Source organism: Hibiscus syriacus, unplaced genomic scaffold (assembly GCF_006381635.1).
Source record: "Hibiscus syriacus cultivar Baekdansim isolate YM2019G1 unplaced genomic scaffold, ASM638163v2 tig00002840_pilon, whole genome shotgun sequence".
Lineage (NCBI taxonomy): Eukaryota > Viridiplantae > Streptophyta > Magnoliopsida > Malvales > Malvaceae > Hibiscus > Hibiscus syriacus.
In genome coordinates this window covers 4,916,149-4,931,260 of record NW_024061947.1, presented here as the reverse complement: position 1 = coordinate 4,931,260, position 15,112 = coordinate 4,916,149, and the positions used below count along the sequence as shown (strand labels likewise).

General features: G+C 34.5%; 1 pseudogene; it reads right to left on the bottom strand.

The window, feature by feature from the left end:
* Nucleotides 1-9,785: 9,785 nt before the first annotated feature.
* Nucleotides 9,786-11,705, bottom strand: LOC120151834 (annotated as a pseudogene).
* Nucleotides 11,706-15,112: the final 3,407 nt, after the last annotated feature.

The following is a 15,112-nucleotide window of genomic DNA, read 5'->3' as shown; positions in this document are numbered from 1 at the left end:
CCTTATTCGAGATCTGATTTAAATGTGGGGACGTGAAAGGAATTGAGATAAATTTTCCTTATGATGTGCTTCAAGAGTCAAATCAGAACAGACTCTACTCCCCTAATTAATCCCCGCTGAGTCACATATCTACATCTACACTCTTCAAAGATGATAGATTCTCTTTTTAAAGATGATAGATTCTCTTTTCAAAAATGAAAGCTTTATAGGATTTCTACACAAAGTCCAAGCAAATAACGTTGGTTTTATCCAAGACAAAATAAAGCATCAGGGTCATAATTTTGACTACGACAAGAGTTCCACAAGTGAAACATTTCTTCTGAAACTTAAATGAAGCAAAGAAAATGCAAAGATACAAGTTGATCAGATGATTCTACAGAAATGCAAGCTTGATAGCATAAGTTTCTACACTGATATCCAGAGGTAACCCTAGCAATAAATGATGAAGTGAAGGAAGACCAATTTCACCACTTTGAAGTCAAATGAAGATTGCATCAACATTCATGCATTCATAAGAATATCATTTACACAATAGACAATGCATTACATTGATACATCTGAGTGCATTCAAACATAAAGTTTTATAGATCTTCAGAAGAACAAGAAGATTCATGGTAAAAAATACCTTACACAAAGAAGGTATTTAAAACCATAAATACAGGAATCATGCAAATATCTGAAGAAGAGATGGACGCAATCCACAAAAATGAGCATTATCTTGAGATTGGGGCATTTTACCCAATCAATATGTTATTTTGAAAAATAATGAGAAAACGATTTCCATAGTTTCTCATTCAATCTTTTCTAAAAATGAAATTGTTGAAAAGTAAGAAAACGATTTCCTTAGTTTTTTTACTTAATAAACTATTTCCCACATCTGTAAGTCTTGCAGTGCATGATGTTTCCAAAAAGCCTTCGGGAGCTTTTTGATGTTTTCAAAGCCTTAGGGTCATCTGTAAGTCCTGAAGTGCATGATGTTTCCAAAAAGCCTTCGGGAGCTTTTTGATGTTTTCAAGCCTTCGGGTCATCTGTAAGTCCTGCAGTGCATGATGTTTCCAAAAAGCCTTCGGGAGCTTTTTGATGTTTTCAAAGCCTTAGGGTCATCTGTAAGTCCTGCAGTGCATGATGTTTCCAAAAAGCCTTCGGGAGCTTTTTGATGTTTTCAAAGCCTTAGGGTCATCTGTAAGTCCTGCAGTGCATGATGTTTCCAAAAAGCCTTCGGGAGCTTTTTGATGTTTTCAAGCCTTCGGGTCATCTGTAAGTCCTGCAGTGCATGATGTTTCCAAAAAGCCTTCGGGAGCTTTTTGATGTTTTCAAGCCTTCGGGTCATCTGTAAGTCCTGCAGTGCATGATGTTTACAAAAAGCCTTCGGGAGCTTTTTGATGTTTTCAAAGCCTTAGGGTCATCTGTAAGTCCTGCAGTGCATGATGTTTCCAAAAAGCCTTCGGGAGCTTTTTGATGTTTTCAAAGCCTTAGGGTCATCTGTAAGTCCTGCAGTGCATGATGTTTCCAAAAAGCCTTCGGGAGCTTTTTGATGTTTTCAAGCCTTCGGGTCATCTGTAAGTCCTGCAGTGCATGATGTTTCCAAAAAGCCTTCGGGAGCTTTTTGATGTTTTCAAAGCCTTAGGGTCATCTGTAAGTCCTGCAGTGCATGATGTTTCCAAAAAGCCTTCGGGAGCTTTTTGATGTTTTCAAAGCCTTAGGGTCATCTGTAAGTTCTACAGTGCATGATGTTTCCAAAAAGCCTTCGGGAGCTTTTTGATGTTTTCAAAGCCTTAGGGTCATCTGTAAGTCCTGCAGTGCATGATGTTTCCAAAAAGCCTTCGGGAGCTTTTTGATGTTTTCAAAACCCTAGGGTCATCTGTAAGTCCTGCAGTGCATGATGTTTTTTAAGACCTCTGGAATGATGTTTTCAATATTTCAGTTTTACTCAAAAGAAGCCAAATGAAAAAATTATTGTCTTTTTCATCTTTGCTCTATTCTTGTTAACACAAGGATGAGCAAAGAGAGGCAGCTGTAGACTTCAATTTTTTCATTTTAAATTTAAAATTATTATTATTATTATTATTATTAATAGTAATATTATTTATTATTTATTAAATATTACAAAGCCCAAATCACAGCCCAATTACATTCAAATCGCAGACTAACTAGAAACCCTAAACATTTGGGGTTTCAGCTAGGGTTTTCAAACCCTAGCCCCCAGCCGCCTTCAAGATTCCAGAAGGCCAGCCGCCGCCTCTGCTCAGCCGCCACCTCCACGTTGACGCTTCAGCTGCTGCCACGCCGCCGTCAGTGCCACGAAGCCACCCTCTTTGAAGACTCCAGAAACACCACGCTTGCCGTCCACGTCGTAGCTATGGGGTGAGTCACCACATAGTTTGGTGACTCACCAGAATTCATCTCTGGGACCGGTCCAACGAGAGCCTCGGTGGTGGCTATAAAAGCCACCCCACCTGCAAGACAGAACACACACACAGCAAGCAAAGACACAGAGCAAGAACAACGACGGCAACACACAAAGAAAGAGAACCCACTACAAGCAGTGAACCAAAACAGAAAACAAAGAAAGAAGAAAGAAACTTACCCTTGGAGCCTTGACCATCGCCGAAAGCACTAAACATCGCCGGAGAACAGAAAATACCGAAGGTATTTTCATAGATCTACTCCGATCAGGAGCCATTTAAGGAAAAAAGACACCGGAACCGTCATTAGGACGGTCTGATCTACATTTTGGTGTAAAAATGATATTTTCCGGCCACCGGATGCGGTGGCCGGCGGTGAGGTTGGCGACAGTTCAAGGCTGCCGGCCGGGACTGGCTTCCCTCCGATGAGGGAAGCTAGAGAGAAGGCAGAGAATTATGGTTCTCTCGTCAGAGAGAGAACCAGAAGAGAGAAAATGAGAAGCCAGCCCTTAAGGGCCGGCCTTTTGGGATTTTAAAACCCCTCCCCAAAAGACGCCGTTTTGGGGGAGGGGTATATCTGTAATTTCTCGCGTGGGTAAACCATACCCGCTGCCATCACAGTTTTGTAACTTTTCATTTTGGTCACTGAAATCAAATCTTGAACCTTTTAATTCGGTCTTTCGATTTTATTTAGTTTATAATTTAGTCCTAGCATGTATACTTATATATATTTAGGGTAAATACTGTATTTAGTCCTTATAACTTTAATAACTTTTATTTTGACCTCTAATTAATTAATTAAGGATTAATTACATTAGTAACACCTAGTTTTTATAATATTTCAAACTAGAGCATTTAATCTTGATATGTCATAATTTTGTCACTAATTTTAATTATAAGTTTTATTACTTTTTATATTTAATTTTATTATTTATATTTTAATTTTATATGTTTAAATTATTTATTTTTATAATTATTTTATTATTATCTTATTCATATAAATATATACCTATATTCTTTTAAATAATAATGTTTATTTATTTTCAATATCAAAGAAAAGGACAGTCTTAAAACAACTGGATGTCCTATTCTGGTATTTTAAATAATTAAACATTATAAAAATTATAATTTAGTTTCATTTAAATTATTAAAATTTTAATATTTATTTTTATTTATTAATATTGAAGAAAAGAGTTGTCTTTAAGTACCTAGAAGCCCTTTTCTTATATTTTTGAATAAATAAATATCTTACTATATTAAAATAAATTTTTATTATCTTAAGAAAATGTTTTAGTCATTTATTTATTTTTTAATATCGAAGAAAAGAGCTGTCTTAAAGCACCTAGAAGTCATTTTCTGATATTTCTAAATAAATAAATATTTTTATAAATATATTTAAATTAATAGATTTTCTTAAAAATTATAGTAATAAAATTTGAAATAATATAATTAAATATATCTTTGAATTTTTAAATTTCCAATAATAAAGACAATTTATAATTAAAAAGTACCAATTTTGGGCGTTGTAGGGGTGCTAATCCTTCCCTAAACGTAACCGACTACGAATCCCTTTTTATTATTAAAAAGAAAGAATTTTTGGTTATAAACGCAGATCAGTTCATCTTTTAACTGATGTTTTCTTAAAAACTTTTTTAAAAGATAATTTTTAGGTATTCGACATACCTGACGCAAAAGGCCGATGGCGACTCCCAAATTATTTTAAAAACTATTTATTCACATCACTTTTCCCACCAAGTAAAAAAAATTTGTGCCCGGACGAAAACTGGTTACGACAGTATACTTTACCTTTTAAATTATTGGTTTAATGCAGTTTGAAACTGAATTGAATATTTGCCCGAAATCGGAGGGCGGCCTTGGTCTCAAAGATCTCCTTTGTTGGAGTTAGTCATGTTTCCTTCTCTTGATTAGGATGATTCTTTTGAAGGAAGGTTCGATATGATTGCTTGGATCATGCGTATGTTCTCAATTGGGTCTCCTTTTAGCAAGTGGAGGGTCCTAAAGGTTGCAGTTGGACTTGGAAATGCTTGTTGCATTTTAGCGTGTGTTTGGTTAAGAGAATGTGAGATTCTTATGGGAATAGAATCCACATTCCCCCGTTTAGTTGGCTGAGAATGTCATTCCCGGTAATCTTACATTACTAATAGTAGATTTTTGGGGGTATATTACCGAGAATGCATTACCTCACTTTCCTTAGGTATTGTTGGATTATCGGTGTTTTGGACTAAAATGCTCTTAAAAAAATATCAGTATTCTGTCATTGAATAATAAAAATTATACGAATGTTAAATTACAAATTTATCTTTAAACTATTTTAGATTTACAAAAAAAAATCTATAATTAAAATTTTATATGAAGTTCATGGGTTAAAATAAAATTTTACCATTTCATTAAACCTTTTTATATTTTCAATTTTGTAAAAAAATATATATAAATTTTATGAATTTAAATTTTTAAAGAAAATATATAAATATTTTCCAACTTGTTAAAAAAATAAATATATAATAGGACAATATAGTCAAATATACATTCTAATAATCTTTTATTCTTTTAACCAAACACGATAATCTTACATTCTTGCTAAACCAACCAAACACAAAATACAACATTCCCAGTAATCCTATTCTCTGGTAATATTTTATTCCTACTGGTAATCTTACATTCCGTGAACCAAATGCACCCTTAGGAGTAAGGCTGCCAGCATTAATGGGTTTCTTTAGTGTTTTGAAAACCGGACCGGACCGGTTTAACCGGGAACCGCTGCCTGGTCTGATTCATTCTACACCGGTTAAACCGCTACTAGTGAACCGAAAGGAACCGTTGAACCGACTGTGAACCGTTCGAACCGGACCGGACCGTGAACTGGTTGAAAACCGGTTTTGTTTTTTTTTCTAAAAAAAATTAAATCAAACGACGTGGTTTGTTAAACGAGCCGAGTCGAACTCGAGTATTGCTGAGCTTGACTCGAACTCAAAAACTTTAAAAGTAAGCTCAACTCGACTCAAAAGCTCACGAGCTAAAAATTATCAAATTTAACTCGAACTTGAAATATAATATTGAAACTTGAACTCAAAAAGACTCAAACTCAAAAAAAAAATTAAAAGCTCGATTGAAGCCTAAAATTCGAGCTCGATTGAAGCGAAAGAATAGTCTGCTCTATGCTTACTAAAAGGCTCCATGATTTTGAATGCCAAATTACCTCTATTATTTATAGAAGTCAGTTGGGATGTTCTTCTATGTTTCTTAGCCATGTGGGATTATTTTGTTTTCATATTTTTACTCTTTAGACTTTTGTGATGCTCTTATATGTTTCTTAGCTATGTGGGGTTTTTTAAAAAAAAATTAAGCCAAATGACATCGTTTGTTATGATTTTTTTAGCCCCAAATTTATTTTTTTGATTATAGTTATATAATTATATTTATTATTTAATATGTTTTACCTTAAATATTATGTTGTAGTTGATTTGAATCATTTTGTTTCACTTGATTTTATGGTTTTTAACTTATATATGTTAGTACTTGCTTTAAATATAACTTGTAATATAAAAAACTGTTTTTTATTAAATGTTTTGATATTTTTATTTAATTTTTTAAATAATTAATTAATTATGACATCGTCCGGTTCTTTCGATCGGTCTGACCGGTTCAACAGGTTGAACCAGTGAACCGGTAGCACGACCGGTACGTTGACCGGTCCGGTTCTGAAAACCATGGGTTTCTTTGTCCTTCTTGCCTTTCGATTGGTGAGATTTGGGGGGAGATCTGGGTTCGACAAGAGAAGGTTCTTTCGGAGCGTTTGGTGTGGCATACTGCCCATGTTTCCAAGCACTCCACTATAGCTTGGATGGCGGCTGTTGATCGTTTGCCAACAAAGGATAGGCTAACTTGTGTGTCCTTTGCAGGTGTGAGATGGAGACTCGTGACCACTTGTTCTTTCAGTGTATTTTTTCAAAGCACATATGGGAGAAGATTCTGCGCTTGTGTCATATGAGGAGGTCGATTATGAGCTGGGATTGGGAGCTTGCGTGGGCTTCTAGATTGCGGGTAAGTCCCTTTTGTCTCTTGTGTTAAGATTGGCTTGGAATGGTGCTATCTCTTTGATTTTGAGAGAGCGTAATTGTAGGATTTTTTGTAATGATGATTGTCTTGCTTCGAAATATTGTTGCTCGTATTAAAGAGATTGTAAGGATTCTGCTGGCTGCTGTGAGAATTAAAAAGTTGGGGGATGGGTATAGAAGACTTTGTGCTAGTTGGGAACTTGAGGGTTAGTTTTGTTCCCTGAAGGTCCTCCCTTGTACTGCTGTTTTTTTTTTTTTGAGTTTATGCTGTACAGATCATTCATCGGAAAAATATTGAATTGGAATATTATGATTTCTGGATATCAAAATTAAAAAAAAGATTATAAGACTCACAAATTATGATGGTTGTCCAAAAACACCATAACTATGTAACTACACATAACTACATTCAAAATCAATTGTATGGTAGACGTCTAAACGCAACCCTTTGGGTATTTCTTTGCTATTATTTGGAGTCTTTGAAAGTGCTGTAATAACAAGATTTTCAAATGAGTTTTGACATCAACATCTTAAGTTTTGGCTAATGTTAAGGCCTTTGCTAATGACATCGACAGAGCTACACCGAGGTTATTGGAGTTGTTCGAGGGTGACGTACATTGGCGAAAACCACTTTTTGGTGTAGGGGTTATTCAGTCAGTAGACACGATTGTTCCTATTGGTTGAATGATATGAGATGAACATGGACCGTGGATTTGAGGGTTTGTTGTTTCTATTGGTGGCATGACATCATTTTCTTAGTGGCATGACATCATTTTCTTAGTGGCAAAAGGGTCAACGTGAATAACTAGTGGGTTAGGAGAAGGAGCTTGATGGTCTAAAAAATTGGAGAGGATAAAAGTCTAATTTTATTTATATTTAAATTTAAATTAATAAAGACTTAAAATATTATTAGATCAAAAATTTAAACACTCTCTTTAACATTCGTCCCTTAATATAAATTTATTTTGTTTTTACATGTTTAGATTTATAGATTAATATTGTGAATAAAATGATATCATATGTTTAAATACATAGGGATACAATCCATACACTAATTTTTATTAAGTATGACAAAATTTGTATGTGATTTTATAATAATTTCTTATTCGAAAATAATTATTATATATAAAGCGTGAAAAAAAGAGGGACTTCTGGTAAACAACATTAACCTTGCATGATTATAAGTAGTCACCACTGATATCGAAAATAAATATTTTAAAATTTTTAATATCAAAAGGTTTAAGAGTAAAATACATAAATAGTCTCCTGACCATAGAGTATTATTTTATTGAGTTTCTGATTATTAAAAGCTACAAAATAGCCCTCTAACTATAGGACTTTGGTTTGTTGAGTCTTTTGACTATTAAAAGTTACAAAATAGTCACCTAACTGTTCATATGTTCCAATCTCGTCATTTTTTGTTAAAAAATTGATGATCGTCTGAGCTAGATGTTAACATCATAACTGAGATATGATAGTCGTTTGAGATTTTGGGATCAGATTTATCATATCTCAGACAGTAGGTTAATGTCTAGCACAAACTATCATCAAGTTTTAACTGAAAATGATGAGTTTGGAACATATGAATAGTCAGGTGTTCATTTTGTAACTTTTGATAGTTGATGACCCAACAAAATAATGTCATATAGTCAGGGGACCATTTTGTATCTTTTAATAATAGAGAGTCTCAAAAAACAACACCTAATAGTTGGTGGACAATATATGTACTTTGCCCTAGATTTAGTTGAAGTGTTTTATATCACCAAAAAATTATGGCCATTGAGTTTCCTCTTATTAGTGAAAGCGCAATTAATCAAACTACGAATATTTGAGATTTTTGTTGCTATTACAACGATTGAGTATTTTTAATTTTCCTTTCAACCGAATGATCATCACTAGTTAGATCTGTAATTAACTGAAAGTGTTTGACATTTTATGAATAAAAGATATAATAATTATTATGTGATTGGAATATTAACCATGTTCATAAGTGTACGGAATTAATGTATATTATTACATGTTATAATATAATTAATGTTCATAAAAGTTAATTAATGAGTGTTTTTATAGAGTGACATAATACCTCATTGTTTTGACACAGAAGCTAAGTTAATATAATTAATTCTTAAATGAAGCAACAAATTGAAGACAACAACAATGATTGAAGACAATAATGGCCGACGGTTAACGATAGAAACCTTAATTGGATTCAGACATTAAATTTATATTTTATTTCAAGTTTATAAGTTAAAATGGTATTTTATTTAACATTCATGGTTAAATTCATATTATATCTAAAATTTAAAGATCAAGTTAAAATTTATTTTTTACTAATATGACAAGACATTGATTTTTTGAAATAAAATTATGTTTTCATTAGATAAAAATGATAAGGTACAACAAAGACAATACAATCTTAACATGAAAACTCAACACACTGTTATGACCCTAGGAGATTAGAGAAGAAATTAGACGAAGAATTGAGAGAATTAAGATTAAGGAGAGAAAAGAAAAGATTCAAGAAGCTTAGAATTCATTCAATCAAAGCATACTTTCTCCTCCTCTAGTACATGGTTTATATAATTACAGTGTTCCCATAGTTACCCTACAGCTGGCAGTCCTTATTGTACTGAGTATAACCACCTGCACAACTAAACAAGATGTTTCTTATCCTTAGTGGGATGTAAAACATGTTAGGTCCAGTCCCAATTCCAAATCCCTAACCCTTTCTCTGATTTCCCCAATTCTCTTGCTCCGATTCTTATCGCTTCTCCTCTGATCGTGACAATACCCTCCCCGCGAAATGATCCTTGTCCCCAAGGATCAAAATCTGAGAATTGTGCTGGAAGTACAATATAATTTACCACACTGACGTTTTCCAGTCCTAATTTCATCCACTGCATCTGATTGTGCTCCTGCTCCCTACATTTGTCGAGAATTATAGAACCATAGAACCTTGCTGCCAGCTTTAATCCCTTTCGAAGAGCAAGTGAGGTTTGATGGTAAGACTGGAATTTCAAGTAAACTCGGGCCCCGACCTTCAAATTTCTATAAATTTCCATTTTGCTTTGTGCCTTCACACCCCATGCCTTTAACATTTGATCATGTTTTCCTTGGGTTTGAGAATTATAGTTGGAAGATGAACACATCCTATCATGCCCTCAATAATCGTTGTGAAGTATGCTCTCTCCAGATTTTGCACCCAGCGTGTTGTGTCGAAAAGCGACCAGGTAATACGAACTTCCTTGAGCTTGCTGGTGAGAGATTGGAGCCTTGGTCTATTTAATGCGAATTCAACCACCCTTTATTCTAAGGTGGTAGGTAATATAGATGTTAGAAGTGAAGCTGACAAACCAGCTGCTCCGAGTCCACCGAAAGTTCCCAAGAACGCTCCGCGAATTTCACGCTCAAATAGTTTGGAAGCAGCATTCGCACTGAAGTTCTCTATCACTCTCAAGCTGAATCGATCTATTTTTCTCAGCAGTTCATAGGTCTCCAAGGCATAATGTTTGTCTGAGAAGGTAACATATGGCCATCTTTTCTCAAACGATTCCTTGTATATATTTCCTTCACGTGCATTATTCGATTGCAACCATGCTGCATAGTCTCCGAGCAAGTTTCGTGCATCGGTAAGTGCAAGACCAAGTATATCATTTTGAACCCTTGAAGTGGCTGACAGTGAGGAGGCGGATGATTCCCCCTTGAGTAAAACTAAGGCGGCAATATCAAGATTTGATAACTATATGGTAGATTCTACAATCTCCAGAATCCGTGATTTTGTAGCATCAATCATTGATAGAGTTCATCTTCTCCAAAAGATGCTTTTACCTTCCATCTTTATTGCATACTCTTTCATGTTATTAACAATTTCATTTGTATAAGTCAAGTCCTGCTCTGTAGACTCGCAGTCTTTTCTATTAAGAGTCTCACAGGCAGAAAGCATTTGCTCGGCAATTGCAATTGGTGTTCCAAGTTTGAGCTTCATTCTCTCCATTCCTCTCCTAGTTGATTCATCTAAAAAACTATACAAGAAGTCTTCAAGCTTGTAAACGCTACTGGTTCTCCAATTTGAATCAGTGACTACTAGCTCCCTTAATTTTTTTCCAGCACCAGAAGTAGCGGAAAACTTTTCTTCAAGAACATATCGTGCAGCCACTGGAAATAACGGCACATCTTCTGTGTTTAGCAACTTTTGTGTATTCTCTTTGATGAATGAAATTGCTTCTTCTAGCTCTTGCACATTCTGATAATGATCAGCCTTGTTCAAAACAAACACAACTTTCTTCTTCCATTGCTGAGTATAACGAAGAAAGGTAACATCACTCTTTGTTAGAGGGCGATCTGTAGATATAACAAAAAAGAGCAAATTAGCACGAGGCACAAATTCCTCTGGCATGCTTTGTTTCCTTTAAAGAATCACATTTGTCCCTGGTGTATCGACAATATTCATCTGGCAGAATGTTATGACAGCCAATGTAGCCTTATAGTAAGAAGCAGCAGCAACCATGATCCATTCCATATATATGTTCCCCAGGTTGGTAAGATCTTGGGAATGATTAGGTTGCAAATTGAGACAGTGTTGGTAAAAGCATGCATCGATAGTTTTTTGAACCAACCCTGTTTCAGAGGCCGCCATCAATTCTTTCCCATTTTTGGCTTCCACTTCTGCATCTCTAATATTCCTCAATTGATAATAGTCTACCCTCCATCCCGTATCATAATAAGGGGTGATTATCTTTATTAGTGCATCTGTAATCTTTATTTGATTTTGAAGTTGATGTTCGTGTTCAAAATTTAACTCAGCCCTCATAACAGCCTTGTCATCTTTCGTGGTTTGTTTCTGTTGCAACCGTGAATCAACCTTCATAGAACCGATGATGGATGGGAATATTACATGATCTACTCTTGCTGACATTTTATCAAACACTTGCGAAACATCATATGTTTCGTCTATTGGCACTGATAATATATTTTTAGGAGTAAAAAAGAAGGGTTTAGATTCACCAAATGAAAACTGACCCATTTTTTTCTCTCCATGATTTTGTTCAGTTTTTGGGCTTAGTGGTTCCTGTTCATCTGTCATTCCTGTCAAGTTCCTTAGAATCTGCTCCAAACGACCCTTATTCATTGCAATCCTTGTCTCCAGGTACCGATCTTGCTTCACTAGCTTTGATAAGTCTTCAATCTGCTGTTGAATCGAAGAAAAAACAGAGTATGCAACCATTGCTTTGCCAGGAGTTGTGGCTCTGTATACCAATTGTTATGACCCTAGGAGATTAGAGAAGAAATTAGACGAAGAATTGAGAGAATTAAGACTAAGGAGAGAAAAGAAAAGGTTTAAGAAGCTTAGAATTCATTCAATCAAAGCGTACTTTCTCCTCCTCTAGTATATGGTTTATATAATTACAATGTTCCCATAGTTACCCTACAGCTGGCAATCCTTGTTGTACTAAGTATAACCACCTGCACAACTAAACAAGATGTTTCTTATCCTTAGTGGGCTGTAAAACGTGTTAGGTCCAGTCCCAATTCCAAATTACTAACCCTTTCTCTAATTTCCCCAATTCTCTTGCTCCGATTCTTATTGCTTCTCGAACATAAAACCAAAACCTTCTTTTGAATACATATTTCATCTTCTACAAAAGTCTAACAACTATCAATAATTTTACTGTCTCTATTTAAACCTATAAATAATATTAACGTAGATATAGAGATTATGAGAACCAATCAGTCAAAGTATTCATAAACTATTCAAAATATATCAACAAACTTTCACACACACAAAATAATCTAAACGTTAATTTTCAATTTTAAGTACAAATATAGCGATTCCTTAGTAAGCAAAGACCGTGCAAAGTTTTTCCAGTTTAGTATAGTTATAGGCTTATAGATTATATTGTATTTTACAATATTAAATCAAACATATATAATAAAATCTTGTGAAAATTTAAAACTTAAGTTCAAACATATAAAATAAATGAAAAATTGGAACTGAAACTGAAATCAAACATAGTATAGCATTAGCATCCCTCCAAAAAAAAAGGGCACATTATGAAACTCATTTTCCAAGTCTTTTGTCCAAAGAAACCTAAAAATCCAGGTGGCTATCACACATATACAAGAGCAAATGCCCAAAACACCCCCTTGCTTGAGCCATTCTGGAATATTCAACAACTCTAATATTACATTATTTTATTAATATTTTCGGCAATTTGACCAAAAAATCACCATATAAATAAAATATTACATGTCAGTCTCTGTTTCGTAAATATTTCTCGATCTAACACCTGAGAGAATGAGGCACTTTCGGTGAAACGTGCATTAGGAGTAAGGCGTGATTGGTAGGAAGCGCCTTAGTCGAAAATTGCTGACACCCGATAAAACCCCTGATACCCCTGGAAGACGCATCCCATAGGGCACACCTTCCCCCTCCCACCCCGATTTCTCGCCTATTTCTCCAACCAGCTGCATATATAAACTCATTCCCCAACTCACATAAATCACACCTAAATATCTCTCATTCCTATATATTTTCAATCTAGTAAGGTATAATTGTTTTTATAATTTATTATTTTATTTATTAAAATTTTTATTATTTAATTAATTAATTATTTTATTCTTATTTTATTTTAGTATTTTTTTATTTGATTATTTAATTTTAAACTTATTTAGTTAATATTTACTCATTTTAGTTAAAAAATGGAAGCTCGTCGTTGCGATTGGATGTTGATCATATTTCGAGTCATTTTTTTGTTGATACGGTAAGAATATAAAACTATATTCTTTTGAAAATTTATGAATATTATGAAAATATTATATATTATTTAAATTATTAAAATTTATTTAAATACTTTTGAAATAGTAGTTCAAATTTTAATGGTTAAAATTTATTTGTTTGTAAAATGATCGTATATTAGAAGTTTTTATTCGCAACAAGAAGATGGAAACACTGAGGTGTATCTGGACATATTTTTCTATGGTTGGATTCGGTTACTTAGCAAAAATTGAAGGAGGTTGTAAACTTGAACCCGCCCTTATTCTGGACTAATTGAGAGATGGAGGCCAGAGACACACACGTTCCATTTACCATGTGGGGAGTGTACCGTTACGTTAGAGGATGTTTCATTACAACTAGGGCTCTCGGTCGATGGAACTGTCATTTGTGGTGTGGCAGATGATGATTGAGGTGTTTATGCAGGGAATATCTTGGAAGTTGTCTGCCCAATTTCAATTGTGGTCGAATACATTAGGGTGGACGAAAAGTGAATTTAAAGAGTTGTGCGAAAATTGTTCAGAGGATGAGGCAAAAGCATTTACTCGGGCATATATACTACAACTCATTTGAGGTATATTGATGCCTGAAAAATCTCGGAACCAAGTTCATTGTATGTGGTTGAGACACCTGATCAATTTTGAAGTAGCCGACATATTGAGTTGGGGGTCTATAATGTTGGCATTTTTGTCTAGAGAAATGTGTCAGGCTACAAATTATAAGAAGACTGCTATTGACGATTCTCTCATGCTTCTCCAATCGTGGGCATGATACACGCCTTTTTTGTGCTCGATCGTGAATGAGTCATATGTCTTTCCGTTACTTGCAAGGTATCAATAGTAATTTTACTTTAAATAATGTTTATGATTATTATAGAATGACATATATATATATATATTTTTTGTATATTAAATAGGTGGTCAAGTAAAAAGGAAAAATCATCGTGATATCGTACAAGAATTACAAGAAACTTGATTACTCATTGACAATAAAAATGGTGTAGAGGTACGTTTTTTAATTTAATTTTTAATTTAATTGTATTTATATAATTTGAATCTCATTTTAATTTTGATAAGAAATATATATTTTTTAGTTCAAATGGTTGTCATATTTGGACGACGAATTAAGAGTTTACATCCCACCTAACTTTAGTGGGATATTGGATGTAGGGTGGCGTTTGTGCCCCTTATTTGTTATGCTATTGTTGAGTGGTATCCGACTGATCGTGTGCTTTATCAGTTAGAGTTTATACAATTTATTCCAAAAGCAACAAGGAACCTTGACAATATGCATAACATCGATAGATGGGGCAAGAAAGAGGTAAATTGTTTGGTGAAGCATAAAGACTAGTTGTCGATGTAGGAGAACCGACATCAACACTTGCCCCATCAATAATATATAAAATAAACTAGTTTGATGGTTTTAGATGGCTATATTGAATGGTTTAACACAAAAGGGAAGCCATTCTTACTTTTAGCGGAAGCACGAGGGGGTAATTCATCGTCGCGGACAAAAAAGTCCAACGTCACAACATCATTATACCCCCACTACTAAACGAAGAGTAGGTGCTTCCGGGTCATCCTCAGCTATGCCATTAGAACAATCACACCAGCAACCAACGACGCCGATTTACATCTCTAGCCCTCCAATTCACATGGGGACACCACCGTTCAGACACCACCACAACAGCTTCAGATGCCACATCTGCAAGTCCAGATGCCATATCCGTCGGTTCAGATGCCACCACCATTTAGTTAAGCACAAAACCCCCAAGTTTTATGATAGCCATTAGCAAATATTTTTTGACTATGCTTACAAATCCAACATTTAGTTCCTAAGCGAATTATGTTATGGGTAGT